This window comes from Lycorma delicatula, chromosome 1, assembly GCF_047948215.1.
Source record: "Lycorma delicatula isolate Av1 chromosome 1, ASM4794821v1, whole genome shotgun sequence".
Lineage (NCBI taxonomy): Eukaryota > Metazoa > Arthropoda > Insecta > Hemiptera > Fulgoridae > Lycorma > Lycorma delicatula.
Window position 1 is genome coordinate 393,649,726 of NC_134455.1, and position 14,671 is coordinate 393,664,396.

General features: G+C 30.0%; 1 long non-coding RNA gene across 2 annotated transcripts; it reads right to left on the bottom strand.

The window, feature by feature from the left end:
• Positions 1-2,478: 2,478 nt before the first annotated feature.
• LOC142318472 (uncharacterized) lies at positions 2,479-14,012 on the bottom strand. 2 transcript variants are annotated; one of them, XR_012754938.1, is made up of 4 exons: positions 13,881-14,012; positions 9,042-9,199; positions 7,222-7,354; positions 2,479-2,525 (listed from the first exon to the last, which is right to left on the bottom strand). It is a non-coding gene; the product is annotated as an uncharacterized LOC142318472 (long non-coding RNA). The 2 variants fall into 2 exon arrangements; XR_012754937.1 differs by lacking the exons at positions 2,479-2,525; positions 7,222-7,354 and adding an exon at positions 8,057-8,120.
• Positions 14,013-14,671: the final 659 nt, after the last annotated feature.

The window sequence follows — 14,671 nt, forward strand, 5'->3', positions numbered from 1 at the left end:
TTGTATTCATATAAATCGTAATAATTTTTGTGATTGCATTCGTAAATTAATTACTACTAAATCTCCAAAAAGGAATGGTACTCATTTTTTAAATAAACTCTATATTGGTAGTCAGAGCACTAAATCTCACATACTTACTCAAAAAGGAACTTACTGACCTAGAAAGGTTTCAAAAGAGGATCTACCACGTCAATCATCAAAGATAATATAGTAGCCTATACTGTGATAGGAATTCTTTATATTGAATATATTAGAAAACCATCACAATCCCTAACCCGCTATATTACGACTACCTCAGTTTACTAAGTAAACTTTTCTTTTATGCGAGTGGGCTTACACCTCATTCCTCCTCTATTTCGATCCTAATTATGTCCTTACATTACGATAAGTATGAAACAAAGAATAGCAATTATTATTACTAGAGTACTTTTGTAAATAATAATCTATTGTAACGATAAGTTTATTTCATTACTAAAGAAACTTTTATCATACAGCTAAAAAATTACAACGTGCCATCTTCTTATAAAACAAAGTGCAATTTCACTAACCTTTTTTTCCCCAAATTAAACACTTGATTTTTCACCGATAAATTTTAATTTAAATTTCCTTAACAAAGTAGAATAATTTATAAAATGTCTTATGCCCACGTTTCTTAAATAATATTGTTAAAAATTTTGATGCCTGTAAAACACAAAGAATAGTTAAATTAGAATGATTGAATGTTAAAAATAAAATAATCTAGAGTGTTAAATTAAGCATGCAAATTAATCCAGACAAGGAAGTTATTCAATAATAGTTCCAAATGAAACCATACTTGTACAATCTGTGAATATCTAATATAATTAATATGTTTATCTTTATTCTTAATCACTCAATGTACACGATTTGGCATCCATGCAACAAGTGTACTAAACGTTTTTTTTTCATTTCTCCATCATGACACCATACCAATATTATGGATTGATGACGTCAGTTTTTGTGTACGGGTTTTTGTGCCTCAACTTTAATAACAACACAATGCTTGTGATGTTTGTCGTTTGTTATAGTTTGTCCTACATTCATAGTACTACATTTGATAATTGCAAGAATAACTAGTAAAACCGTAAGAATGTTTCATCAAGTTATCTGTAAAACTTAAATTTGTCACCTTAATGAAAATTTCATTATATTCAACATATATTTCTCGACTTATGGGTGGAAAATTAAAAAAAAAAAATTAAATCGTACAGATAAACAGATTAAATTTTAAAAACCGATATAAACAGAGTACTGCGAATTAGGGGCGGTTTTGAACATTTCACCTCTCATTTTTATGTAAACTATCATTATATATAATATATCATAAATAAAGAAAGAAAAAAAAAGAAAATGCAAAGTTTCATATACCTTTATACTTTTAATAAATATTTATTTCAAATTGTGTCCATTCACGAAAAATTTTGAAGGCTGTAAAATAGAAAGAAAATGAACATAATTAGACAAAAAAGAATATACCTAAAATTTAGAAGAAGAGTTACACCGTTTAAAGTTTAATCTAATATTTGTTATTTCAATACATGAAACTTGTGGAGAAATTTATCACCTAAAAAATTTGAAATAATACTTAAGGAAGAATATGGCTTTTTTTATCATTAATTATTACTATTCAGGCAGGCAATATGATTCCTTTATATTTTTCACGTATACCAAACTGAAGATTAGTATTTGGCTCCACCTTCTAGTGAAAATGATTTAATAACCACCTCCTCATGTGAATGACATATTATCATTAAATTGAATTAAAAATTTTGTTCATAAGCGAAAACCACTTAAGACAGGTCACAGCACTTAACCCTAATAATTTACAGTTTTTTTCTAGTTTGTGATAGCAGAAGACATATGATATATGCTTTAATAGCTACATCATCAAATTAAAAATAATGTAGAATAGTAATTTCTATAGAAGTAGTTATTGCAGGATTATAGTGTAAAGTCATCATATTTATTATCATTTCAGATTCAACACATTTTTCAATTCACTTATCTGGTGATAGTCCACTATTCCTATTGGATAACCGCCACTGGAATACTTTACTGATATGTTCTGCGGTATTGCCATGTAAATTTAAACAAGCATAATGAAAGAATGACAATAACATGTTAGAGTTATATATATGATTATATGATTAAACAAAGTTACGAAAAACAAAATAAACATCTAAAGTAAATAAGCTTTTGTACTGGCATGTACAAGGTTAGAAGCATCATGTACGCCCAGACCTTCAGAGAACAATAAAATTATACTTATACTCATTGAAATTTACTTATTCTTAATTATATTAATAATTTTCCTCATAATATGTTATTATTTAAATATTATTGGCTTACCGTTTTTGGAAGTAAGCTAAGTATAAACTAACTTCCGCCTTTTTACCCAGCAGTTTACCTCCTTGCATGCAAGGCAGGTACCCACTGGATAAATTAATGGACGTGGACGTGGTAGACTCGGCGGTGCTTGGGGTTGTGATGCACGGCGACGTTTCGTTCTGCAAATAATACACATGAATTAAGGAATACACATTACTAAGAAATTACAGAATCTTATTAGATGGTCATAAAATTACAATTACTTTTTTTGTAATTAAATATTTACATACCGCCACCACTGTGCTGCTACATAAACAGCAAAGACAGATGCCAATATTAGTTTGCCTTTCATTTTATCAGTTATCAGTTATATTATTTATACTATTTATAATAGCTTAAATCGTCTGAATGTGTTTTTACTGTTAGTCACAGTATTAAAATAATAAATAAGAAAAAATATTGTTGCCATGAAAAACCAAAAACTTCTTTTTTTACCATAGTTACCCGCAACACTGCACTTTATGTTTTTAAATTATATTTTATTTTTTCTTTAGTTACAAATAATTTTAAAGTACGATCAAATATTTAACTGCATGCTACCAGTAAACATCGCTGTACCTTTACTTTATATATGGAACTTTATATATTTATACATGGAATAAAGGTAGCTGACCCACTCGGCACAAAGAAGAAGAATAAATTTGAGGGAATGTGCTGGGAAGAATAAGACGAGAATCAATCAACAGGTCTACAGGTCATCAATCAATCTAACGATCATTTTATAAGATATCCTAATTTTATATGAAATTTATAAAAATGTAAATAAGTTATATTAAAGAATATAAGAAGAATAACACATGAAATTGCAGACAAAAATAAACACAACCACTTAAAAAGCAATAATTTTTAAGTAGAGAAACATTCTATTAACATGCACTACCGAACATAATGTTTTTTTCATAATCTACGCTAGGTTTAAGAAAATTAAATTCAGTCGAAAATATTCAAAATGAAAAACGAACAACATTTTTGAGATTAGTGAATACCAAAATTCAGGCAAGAATTCATAGCGGACATATCTGTATAATTGGGACAAACAAGTGAAAATCAGTAGCTTCAGACTTTATGCGATTCATTACAAACTAATAAAAATGCAGTATTCTCTTTATTAAAACTGTAGGATTTGCAAAAGTCAACCTAATTGATGTAACTGTTGTCCTTACACACTTTGCGTAAAATACAAATAGATAAAATACAGTACTGAATACCTAATTAAACAGTATACAAACTTGCAAACATAATCATACAGAAAATCATTATACACAATAACCACTAAGTAGAAATGAATACTTTTTAAAAATAACAGATATATTAATACATTATCAATTATTATGGAAATATCCTACAAATCATTTCAAACCAGAGACAAACGTTGTTTCAAATATAACAGGCTGGTCAACAAGATTTCCCTTTTTCCTTTAATTACAGATTAACATCTTTCGAAAGCACTTGTTCTCAGCTTAATGATGTGAAGATCAAGCGGTCTCATCAAATCACTGTCCTTCAGAAAGGAAAAGTCGATTAATTTACTTTTTGAATTAGAAACAAAGAATACAGAAATAAATATGTTTATGAAACTTATGATTTATAATTAAACTTTTTAGGCCTAGATATCTTTTTAGATGTCCATGATTTTTTAACTTTTTAGATGTCCACCAAAGAATAGTATATTATCTTCCCATTACATGACCATTAGTAATTGCAGATTTTGTATAATAAATTTAAAATGACAGAATATGGGATCTTCTTCAATACTGTACTTTCCAGATAGCATCATAGTGTAATGCGAGAGATTATCACTAGGACCTTCAATACAATGCCTTCCGTTGCTTTCTGTATTCTACTACTTATGATTTCTTGAAGAAGTTCTTCCGCTTATGGGTTCAGTTTCCCACTTCCTGGGCAAAACAGTGCCTTATACTCAGTACCATTCATCATCCCTTTGAGGAGAACGACAGCATATGTAATAGCAAAATCGATATATATATATATATATATATATATATATGATTAGTATTTCAGTCCCTTCTTTTGTCACCTGTTTTTATAAACAAGCAATTATTAATTTGTACAACCGTCGCCTCTTCTGTACCTTATGGAAGTGAGTGTCAGAATTTTCCCTTCACCAATTGTTGGATTTTAAAAGCATTTTGTAAATTGTTCTTTCAGAGAAGAATTGGGCACATGAGTGCAGAACACAAGACATTTGCTATAAGCCCAGCGCTTAATGGTGGCGATGTACTTTCACTGGAACCTCCAAAGCATCAAACTTTACTACTACTGAAATTCAACATGAGGAGGAACAATGTGATGTTTCTATATTTGGTATATAATCATTTATAATCTTTGTAATAATCACCTTGACCTGTTAACTACTTCAAAAGGGCCACTACAATGTCAATCACCAAAACTTTCAAGATAATATAGTAGCCTATAGTATGACAGAGAAATTCCTTATATGCCATAAGCCCAGTGCCTAATGGTGAACAAGTACTTTTATTGCAACCTCTAAACCCTCAAAATTTACTAGATGAATCTGAAAGTGGGATAGCCAAAACATGTGGAGCAAGGTGTTCCTATCTTTGGAATGGAATGGAATGCAAAGTTGGCGGGAGTTTATTACTCCCTACTTTATCGCAGAACCTGGATAGAGTCCCTTGCTGCTGGGTGATTCTATCGGGCGTGTTTTTGAGGTTTATTTTTAGTTAGCGGGTCTAATTTTTTCAAGTTTTCTTTATTATTATTTAGTATTTTAAGACGTATTTAATTGCATTCCAATCCATTGTTCAACCAGCGTTTTAATTGCATTCCAATCCATTGTTCAACCAGCGTTATCGAACCCATTTCATGGGCTGAACGCAGAAAACTAGGCTTATAAAGCCTGTCCTCCCGACGTAATTCCCCTTCAGAACGTCCACTGAAGTCCTTTCGGTGCTAACGCTTAATAGGCTAGCAGGAATACGCCACAACGTGGCACTAGCTATAAGGAAAGAGCAATGTGTCTCCTTTTCCGGAGGAGTCGCAATTGCTGGGTTATTTTATCTTTCCTGTAAGTTTTGAAAAGGAGAGGTTGTGTAGAAGCTCTTCATCCGCTTCTGGTATGGCTGCCCTTCAGGACGCATCTCTGCTGGGCTCTGTTCCGGACTCCAGTTCGTGATGTTGAGACGAGTGGTTGGTCTTCCTTCTTCTTCTTCTCCCTCTTCTTCTTCCGAAGACCTCTTCGTTCTTCTTTGGCCTGCACTTTCCTCTTATCTTTGGTGTACAATGCTCAAAACATCTGATAACAATAGCTGGAATAAACAAACACGTCCTTGCGATTTCAACAGCAAAAAAGTCTAGCTTTTAGAATCTAGGATGTTAACTCTATTAGATCCAGAGCTGTACTAGTTTTGATGGTATTCCAACATTTATATAATCAAAGGTCTGGCGGAATATGTTGCTACTGTACAGCAAGTGCTATTTATTGTAAATTTAGCAAACAAAGTGTTTACCAGTTGTTGGAAGGACTGCTACTTAGAAAAAAAATCATAGTTCTATATTTTATCAACATTTTTACTTTGAAACTTTTATTATAATTCATGGATCAAAGTTCCAAAAACACAAAAGCATATAAAACGTAAAACACATCATAGATTGATATTATACTTAATAACAAATAAAATATAAAAATTAAAATAAAAAAAAGGAAAACATTTATTGTACTACAACAGAATTATTTAATGAAGAAGGGTATCCCCTTTAAGGTAAATAAGTTTGGCTTAATTTTCCAAATAATACATGCAATGTGATCAAATGTTTTACAAATTAATAACTAATATCAAATTAAGAATTTTTATAATTGTAGTGTACATTTCATTAAATAAATTTTATGATGATGTTTTACTTTTATAACTTGTTACAGATTTTATGATTTTTTTTCAAATTTGAACTTTAAAATTATCATATTCAACTTCATACAACTTGCTTTCAAATGCTTCTTCAGTACTGAAATTAAAAAAAAATTATTTTTATAACAATATAAAAACAATTAAAAACTTTTTACGTAAATACCAAATATTAAGTAGTGTTATAAGAAAGTTAATATAAACAACGAGATATCTATGTCATCAGAAATTGTCCTATAACCAGCTTGGCATTGCATCACCCGAATTTTAAAAATTACTGAAATAACAATTTGAATATTTGAAATAATGAACTGAAAACAGATGACTCTTCGCATCACACATATTACTTTATGTGTATTGCTGGTAATTAATAAATATCTATCTTGTATTCATATAAATCGTAATAATTTTTGTGATTGCATTCGTAAATTAATTACTACTAAATCTCCAAAAAGGAATGGTACTCATTTTTTAAATAAACTCTATATTGGTAGTCAGAGCACTAAATCTCACATACTTACTCAAAAAGGAACTTACTGACCTAGAAAGGTTTCAAAAGAGGCACTACCACGTCAATCATCAAAGATAATATAGTAGCCTATACTGTGATAGGAATTCTTTATATTGAATATATTAGAAAACCATCACAATCCCTAACCCGCTATATTACGACTACCTCAGTTTACTAAGTAAACTTTTCTTTTATGCGAGTGGGCTTACACCTCATTCCTCCTCTATTTTGATCCTAATTATGTCCTTACATTACGATAAGTATGAAACAAAGAATAGCAATTATTATTACTAGAGTACTTTTGTAAATAATAATCTATTGTAACGATAAGTTTATTTCATTACTAAAGAAACTTTTATCATACAGCTAAAAAATTACAACGTGCCATCTTCTTATAAAACAAAGTGCAATTTCACTAACCTTTTTTTCCCCAAATTAAACACTTGATTTTTCACCGATAAATTTTAATTTAAATTTCCTTAACAAAGTAGAATAATTTATAAAATGTCTTATGCCCACGTTTCTTAAATAATATTGTTAAAAATTTTGATGCCTGTAAAACACAAAGAATAGTTAAATTAGAATGATTGAATGTTAAAAATAAAATAATCTAGAGTGTTAAATTAAGCATGCAAATTAATCCAGACAAGGAAGTTATTCAATAATAGTTCCAAATGAAACCATACTTGTACAATCTGTGAATATCTAATATAATTAATATGTTTATCTTTATTCTTAATCACTCAATGTACACGATTTGGCATCCATGCAACAAGTGTACTAAACGTTTTTTTTTTCATTTCTCCATCATGACACCATACCTATATTATGGATTGATGACGTCAGTTTTTGTGTACGGGTTTTTGTGCCTCAACTTTAATAACAACACAATGCTTGTGATGTTTGTCGTTTGTTATAGTTTGTCCTACATTCATAGTACTACATTTGATAATTGCAAGAATAACTAGTAAAACCGTAAGAATGTTTCATCAAGTTATCTGTAAAACTTAAATTTGTCACCTTAATGAAAATTTCATTATATTCAACATATATTTCTCGACTTATGGGTGGAAAATTAAAAAAAAAAAATTAAATCCTACAGATAAACAGATTAAATTTTAAAAACCGATATAAACAGAGTACTGCGAATTAGGGGCGGTTTTGAACATTTCACCTCTCATTTTTATGTAAACTATCATTATATATAATATATCATAAATAAAGAAAGAAAAAAAAAGAAAATGCAAAGTTTCACATACCTTTATACTTTTAATAAATATTTATTTCAAATTGTGTCCATTCACGAAAAATTTTGAAGGCTGTAAAATAGAAAGAAAATGAACATAATTAGACAAAAAAGAATATACCTAAAATTTAGAAGAAGAGTTACACCGTTTATAGTTTAATCTAATATTTGTTATTTCAATACATGAAACTTGTGGAGAAATTTATCACCTAAAAAATTTGAAATAATACTTAAGGAAGAATATGGCTTTTTTTATCATTAATTATTACTATTCAGGCAGGCAATATGATTCCTTTATATTTTTCACGTATACCAAACTGAAGATTAGTATTTGGCTCCACCTTCTAGTGAAAATGATTTAATAACCACCTCCTCATGTGAATGACATATTATCATTAAATTGAATTAAAAATTTTGTTCATAAGCGAAAACCACTTAAGACAGGTCACAGCACTTAACCCTAATAATTTACAGTTTTTTTCTAGTTTGTGATAGCAGAAGACATATGATATATGCTTTAATAGCTACATCATCAAATTAAAAATAATGTAGAATAGTAATTTCTATAGAAGTAGTTATTGCAGGATTATAGTGTAAAGTCATCATATTTATTATCATTTCAGATTCAACACATTTTTCAATTCACTTATCTGGTGATAGTCCACTATTCCTATTGGATAACCGCCACTGGAATACTTTACTGATATGTTCTGCGGTATTGCCATGTAAATTTAAACAAGCATAATGAAAGAATGAGAATAACATGTTAGAGTTATATATATGATTATATGATTAAACAAAGTTACGAAAAACAAAATAAACATCTAAAGTAAATAAGCTTTTGTACTGGCATGTACAAGGTTAGAAGCATCATGTACGCCCAGACCTTCAGAGAACAATAAAATTATACTTATACTCATTGAAATTTACTTATTCTTAATTATATTAATAATTTTCCTCATAATATGATATTATTTAAATATTATTAGCTTACCGTTTTTGGAAGTAAGCTAAGTATAAACTAACTTCCGCCTTTTTACCCAGCAGTTTACCTCCTTGCATGCAAGGCAGGTACCCACTGGATAAATTAATGGACGTGGACGTGGTAGACTCGGAGGTGCTTGGGGTTGTGATGCACGGCGACGTTTCGTTCTGCAAATAATACACATGAATTAAGGAATACACATTACTAAGAAATTACAGAATCTTATTAGATGGTCATAAAATTACAATTACTTTTTTTGTAATTAAATATTTACATACCGCCACCACTGTGCTGCTACATAAACAGCAAAGACAGATGCCAATATTAGTTTGCCTTTCATTTTATCAGTTATCAGTTATATTATTTATACTATTTATAATAGCTTAAATCGTCTGAATGTGTTTTTACTGTTAGTCACAGTATTAAAATAATAAATAAGAAAAAATATTGTTGCCATGGAAAACCAAAAACTTCTTTTTTTACCATAGTTACCCGCAACACTGCACTTTATGTTTTTAAATTATATTTTATTTTTTCTTTAGTTACAAATAATTTTAAAGTACGATCAAATATTTAACTGCATGCTACCAGTAAACATCGCTGTACCTTTACTTTATATATGGAACTTTATATATTTATACATGGAATAAAGGTAACTGACCCACTCGGCACAAAGAAGAAGAATAAATTTGAGGGAATGTGCTGGGAAGAGTAAGACGAGAATCAATCAACAGGTCTACAGGTCATCAATCAATCTAACGATCATTTTATAAGATATCCTAATTTTATATGAAATTTATAAAAATGTAAATAAGTTATATTAAAGAATATAAGAAGAATAACACATGAAATTGCAGACAAAAATAAACACAACCACTTAAAAAACAATAATTTTTAAGTAGAGAAACATTCTATTAACATGCACTACCGAACATAATGTTGTTTTCATAATCTACGCTAGGTTTAAGAAAATAAAATTCAGTCGAAAATATTCAAAATGAAAAACGGACAACATTTTTGAGATTAGTGAATACCAAAATTCAGGCAAGAATTCATAGCGGACATATCTGTATAATTGGGACAAACAAGTGAAAATCAGTAGCTTCAGACTATATGCGATTCATTACAAACTAATAAAAATGCAGTATTCTCTTTATTAAAACTGTAGAATTTGCAAAAGTCAACCTAATTGATGTAACTGTTGTCCTTACACACTTTGCTTATATGTCGGCAATAATAATCTCAAACGTAAAATACAAAAAATATAAAATACAGTACTGAATACCTAATTAAACAGTATACAAACTTGCAAACATAATCATACAGAAAATCATTATACACAATAACCACTAAGTAGAAATGAATACTTTTTAAAAATAACAGATATATTAATACATTATCAATTATTATGGAAATATCCTACAAATCATTTCAAACCAGAGACAAACGTTGTTTCAAATATAACAGGCTGGTCAACAAGATTTCCCTTTTTCCTTTAATTACAGATTAACATCTTTCGAAAGCACTTGTTCTCAGCTTAATGATGTGAAGATCAAGCGGTCTCATCAAATCACTGTCCTTCAGAAAGGAAAAGTCGATTAATTTACTTTTTGAAACAAAGAATACAGAAATAAATATGTTTATGAAACTTATGATTTATAATTAAACTTTTTCGGCGTAGATATCTTTTTAGATGTCCATGATTTTTTAACTTTTTAGATGTCCACCAAAGAATAGTATATTATCTTCCCATTACATGACCATTAGTAATTGCAGATTTTGTATAATAAATTTAAAATGACAGAATATGGGATCTTCTTCAATACTGTACTTTCCAGATAGCATCATAGTGTAATGCGAGAGATTATCACTAGGACCTTCAATACAATGCCTTCCGTTGCTTTCTGTATTCTACTACTTATGATTTCTTGAAGAAGTTCTTCCGCTTATGGGTTCAGTTTCCCACTTCCTGGGCAAAACAGTGCCTTATACTCAGTACCATTCATCATCCCTTTGAGGAGAACGACAGCATATGTAATAGCAAAATGGATATATATATATATGTAAGATGAGTATTTCAGTCCCTTATTTTGTCACCTCTTTTTAAAAAACAAGCAATTATTAATTTGTACAACCGTCGCCTCTTCTGTACCTTATGGAAGTGAGTGTCAGAATTTTCCCTTCACCAATTGTTGGATTTTAAAAGCATTTTGTAAATTGTTCTTTCAGAGAAGAATTGGGCACATGAGTGCAGAACACAAGACATTTGCTATAAGCCCAGCGCTTAATGGTGGCGATGTACTTTCACTGGAACCTCCAAAGCATCAAACTTTACTACTACTGAAATTCAACATGAGGAGGAACAATGTGATGTTTCTATATTTAGTATATAATCATTTATAATCTTTGTAATAATCACCTTGACCTGTAACTACTTCAAAAATTGCCACTACAATGTCAATCACCAAAACTTTCAAGATAATATAGTAGCCTATAGTATGACAGAGAAATTCCTTATATGCCATAAGCCCAGTGCCTAATGGTGAACAAGTACTTTTATTGCAACCTCTAAACCCTCAAAATTTACTAGATGAATCTGAAAGTGGGATAGCCACTGAGATTCAACATGTGGAGCAAGGTGTTCCTATCTTTGGAATGGAATGGAATGCAAAGTTGGCGGGAGTTTATTACTCCCTACTTTATCGCAGAACCTGGATAGAGTCCCTTGCTGCTGGGTGATTCTATCGGGCGTGTTTTTGAGGTTTATTTTTAGTTAGCGGGTCTAATTTTTTCAAGTTTTCTTTATTATTATTTAGTATTTTAAGACGTATTTAATTGCATTCCAATCCATTGTTCAACCAGCGTTATCGAACCCATTTCATGGGCCGAACGCAGAAAACTAGGCTTATAAAGCCTGTCCTCCCGACGTAATTCCCCTTCAGAACGTCCACTGAAGTCCTTTCGGTGCTAACGCTTAATAGGCTAGCAGGAATACGCCACAACGTGGCACTAGCTATAAGGAAAGAGCAATGTGTCTCCTTTTCCGGAGGAGTCGCAATTGCTGGGTTATTTTATCTTTCCTGTAAGTTTTGAAAAGGAGAGGTTGTGTAGAAGCTCTTCATCCGCTTCTGGTATGGCTGCCCTTCAGGACGCATCTCTGCTGGGCTCTGTTCCGGACTCCAGTTCGTGATGTTGAGACGAGTGGTTGGTCTTCCTTCTTCTTCTTCTCCCTCTTCTTCTTCCGAAGACCTCTTCGTTCTTCTTTGGCCTGCACTTTCCTCTTATCTTTGGTGTACAATGCTCAAAACATCTGATAACAATAGCTGGATTAAACAAACACGTCCTTGCGATTTCAACAGCAAAAAAGTCTAGCTTTTAGAATCTAGGATGTTAACTCTATTAGATCCAGAGCTGTACTAGTTTTGATGGTATTCCAACATTTATATAATCAAAGGTCTGGCGGAATATGTTGCTACTGTACAGCAAGTGCTATTTATTGTAAATTTAGCAAACAAAGTGTTTACCAGTTGTTGGAAGGACTGCTACTTAGAAAAAAAATCATAGTTCTATATTTTATCAACATTTTTACTTTGAAACTTTTATTATAATTCATGGATCAAAGTTCCAAAAACACAAAAGCATATAAAACGTAAAACACATCATAGATTGATATTATACTTTATAACAAATAAAATATAAAAATTAAAATAAAAAAAAGGAAAACATTTATTGTACTACAACAGAATTATTTAATGAAGAAGGGTATCCCCTTTAAGGTAAATAAGTTTGGCTTAATTTTCCAAATAATACATGCAATGTGATCAAATGTTTTACAAATTAATAACTAATATCAAATTAAGAATTTTTATAATTGTAGTGTACATTTCATTAAATAAATTTTATGATGATGTTTTACTTTTATAACTTGTTACAGATTTTATGATTTTTTTTCAAATTTGAACTTTAAAATTATCATATTCAACTTCATACAACTTGCTTTCAAATGCTTCTTCAGTACTGAAATTAAAAAAAAATTATTTTTATAACAATATACAAACAATTAAAAACTTTTTACGTAAATACCAAATATTAAGTAGTGTTATAAGAAAGTTAATATAAACAACGAGATATCTATGTCATCAGAAATTGTCCTATACCAGCTTGGCATTGCATCACCCGAATTTTAAAAATTACTGAAATAACAATTTGAATATTTGAAATAATGAACTGAAAACAGATGACTCTTCGCATCACACATATTACTTTATGTGTATTGCTGGTAATTAATAAATATCTATCTTGTATTCATATAAATCGTAATAATTTTTTGTGATTGCATTCGTAAATTAATTACTACTAAATCTCCAAAAAGGAATGGTACTCATTTTTTAAATAAACTCTATATTGGTAGTCAGAGCACTAAATCTCACATACTTACTCAAAAAGGAACTTACTGACCTAGAAAGGTTTCAAAAGAGGCACTACCACGTCAATCATCAAAGATAATATAGTAGCCTATACTGTGATAGGAATTCTTTATATTGAATATATTAGAAAACCATCACAATCCCTAACCCGCTATATTACGACTACCTCAGTTTACTAAGTAAACTTTTCTTTTATGCGAGTGGGCTTACACCTCATTCCTCCTCTATTTTGATCCTAATTATGTCCTTACATTACGATAAGTATGAAATAAAGAATAGCAATTATTATTACTAGAGTACTTTTGTAAATAATAATCTATTGTAACGATAAGTTTATTTCATTACTAAAGAAACTTTTATCATACAGCTAAAAAATTACAACGTGCCATCTTCTTATAAAACAAAGTGCAATTTCACTAACCTTTTTTTCCCCAAATTAAACACTTGATTTTTCACCGATAAATTTTAATTTAAATTTCCTTAACAAAGTAGAATAATTTATAAAATGTCTTATGCCCACGTTTCTTAAATAATATTGTTAAAAATTTTGATGCCTGTAAAACACAAAGAATAGTTAAATTAGAATGATTGAATGTTAAAAATAAAATAATCTAGAGTGTTAAATTAAGCATGCAAATTAATCCAGACAAGGAAGTTATTCAATAATAGTTCCAAATGAAACCATACTTGTACAATCTGTGAATATCTAATATAATTAATATGTTTATCTTTATTCTTAATCACTCAATGAACACGATTTGGCATCCATGCAACAAGTGTACTAAACGTTTTTTTTTCATTTCTCCATCATGACACCATACCAATATTATGGATTGATGATGTCAGTTTTTGTGTACGGGTTTTTGTGCCTCAACTTTAATAACAACACAATGCTTGTGATGTTTGTCGTTTGTTATAGTTTGTCCTACATTCATAGTACTACATTTGATAATTGCAAGAATAACTAGTAAAACCGTAAGAATGTTTCATCAAGTTATCTGTAAAACTTAAATTTGTCACCTTAATGAAAATTTCATTATATTCAACATATATTTCTCGACTTATGGGTGGAAAATTAAAAAAAAAAAATTAAATCGTACAGATAAACAGATTAAATTTTAAAAACCGATATAAACAGAGTACTGCGAATTAGGGGCGGTTTTGAACATTTCACCTCTCATTTTTATGTAAACTATCATTATATATAATATA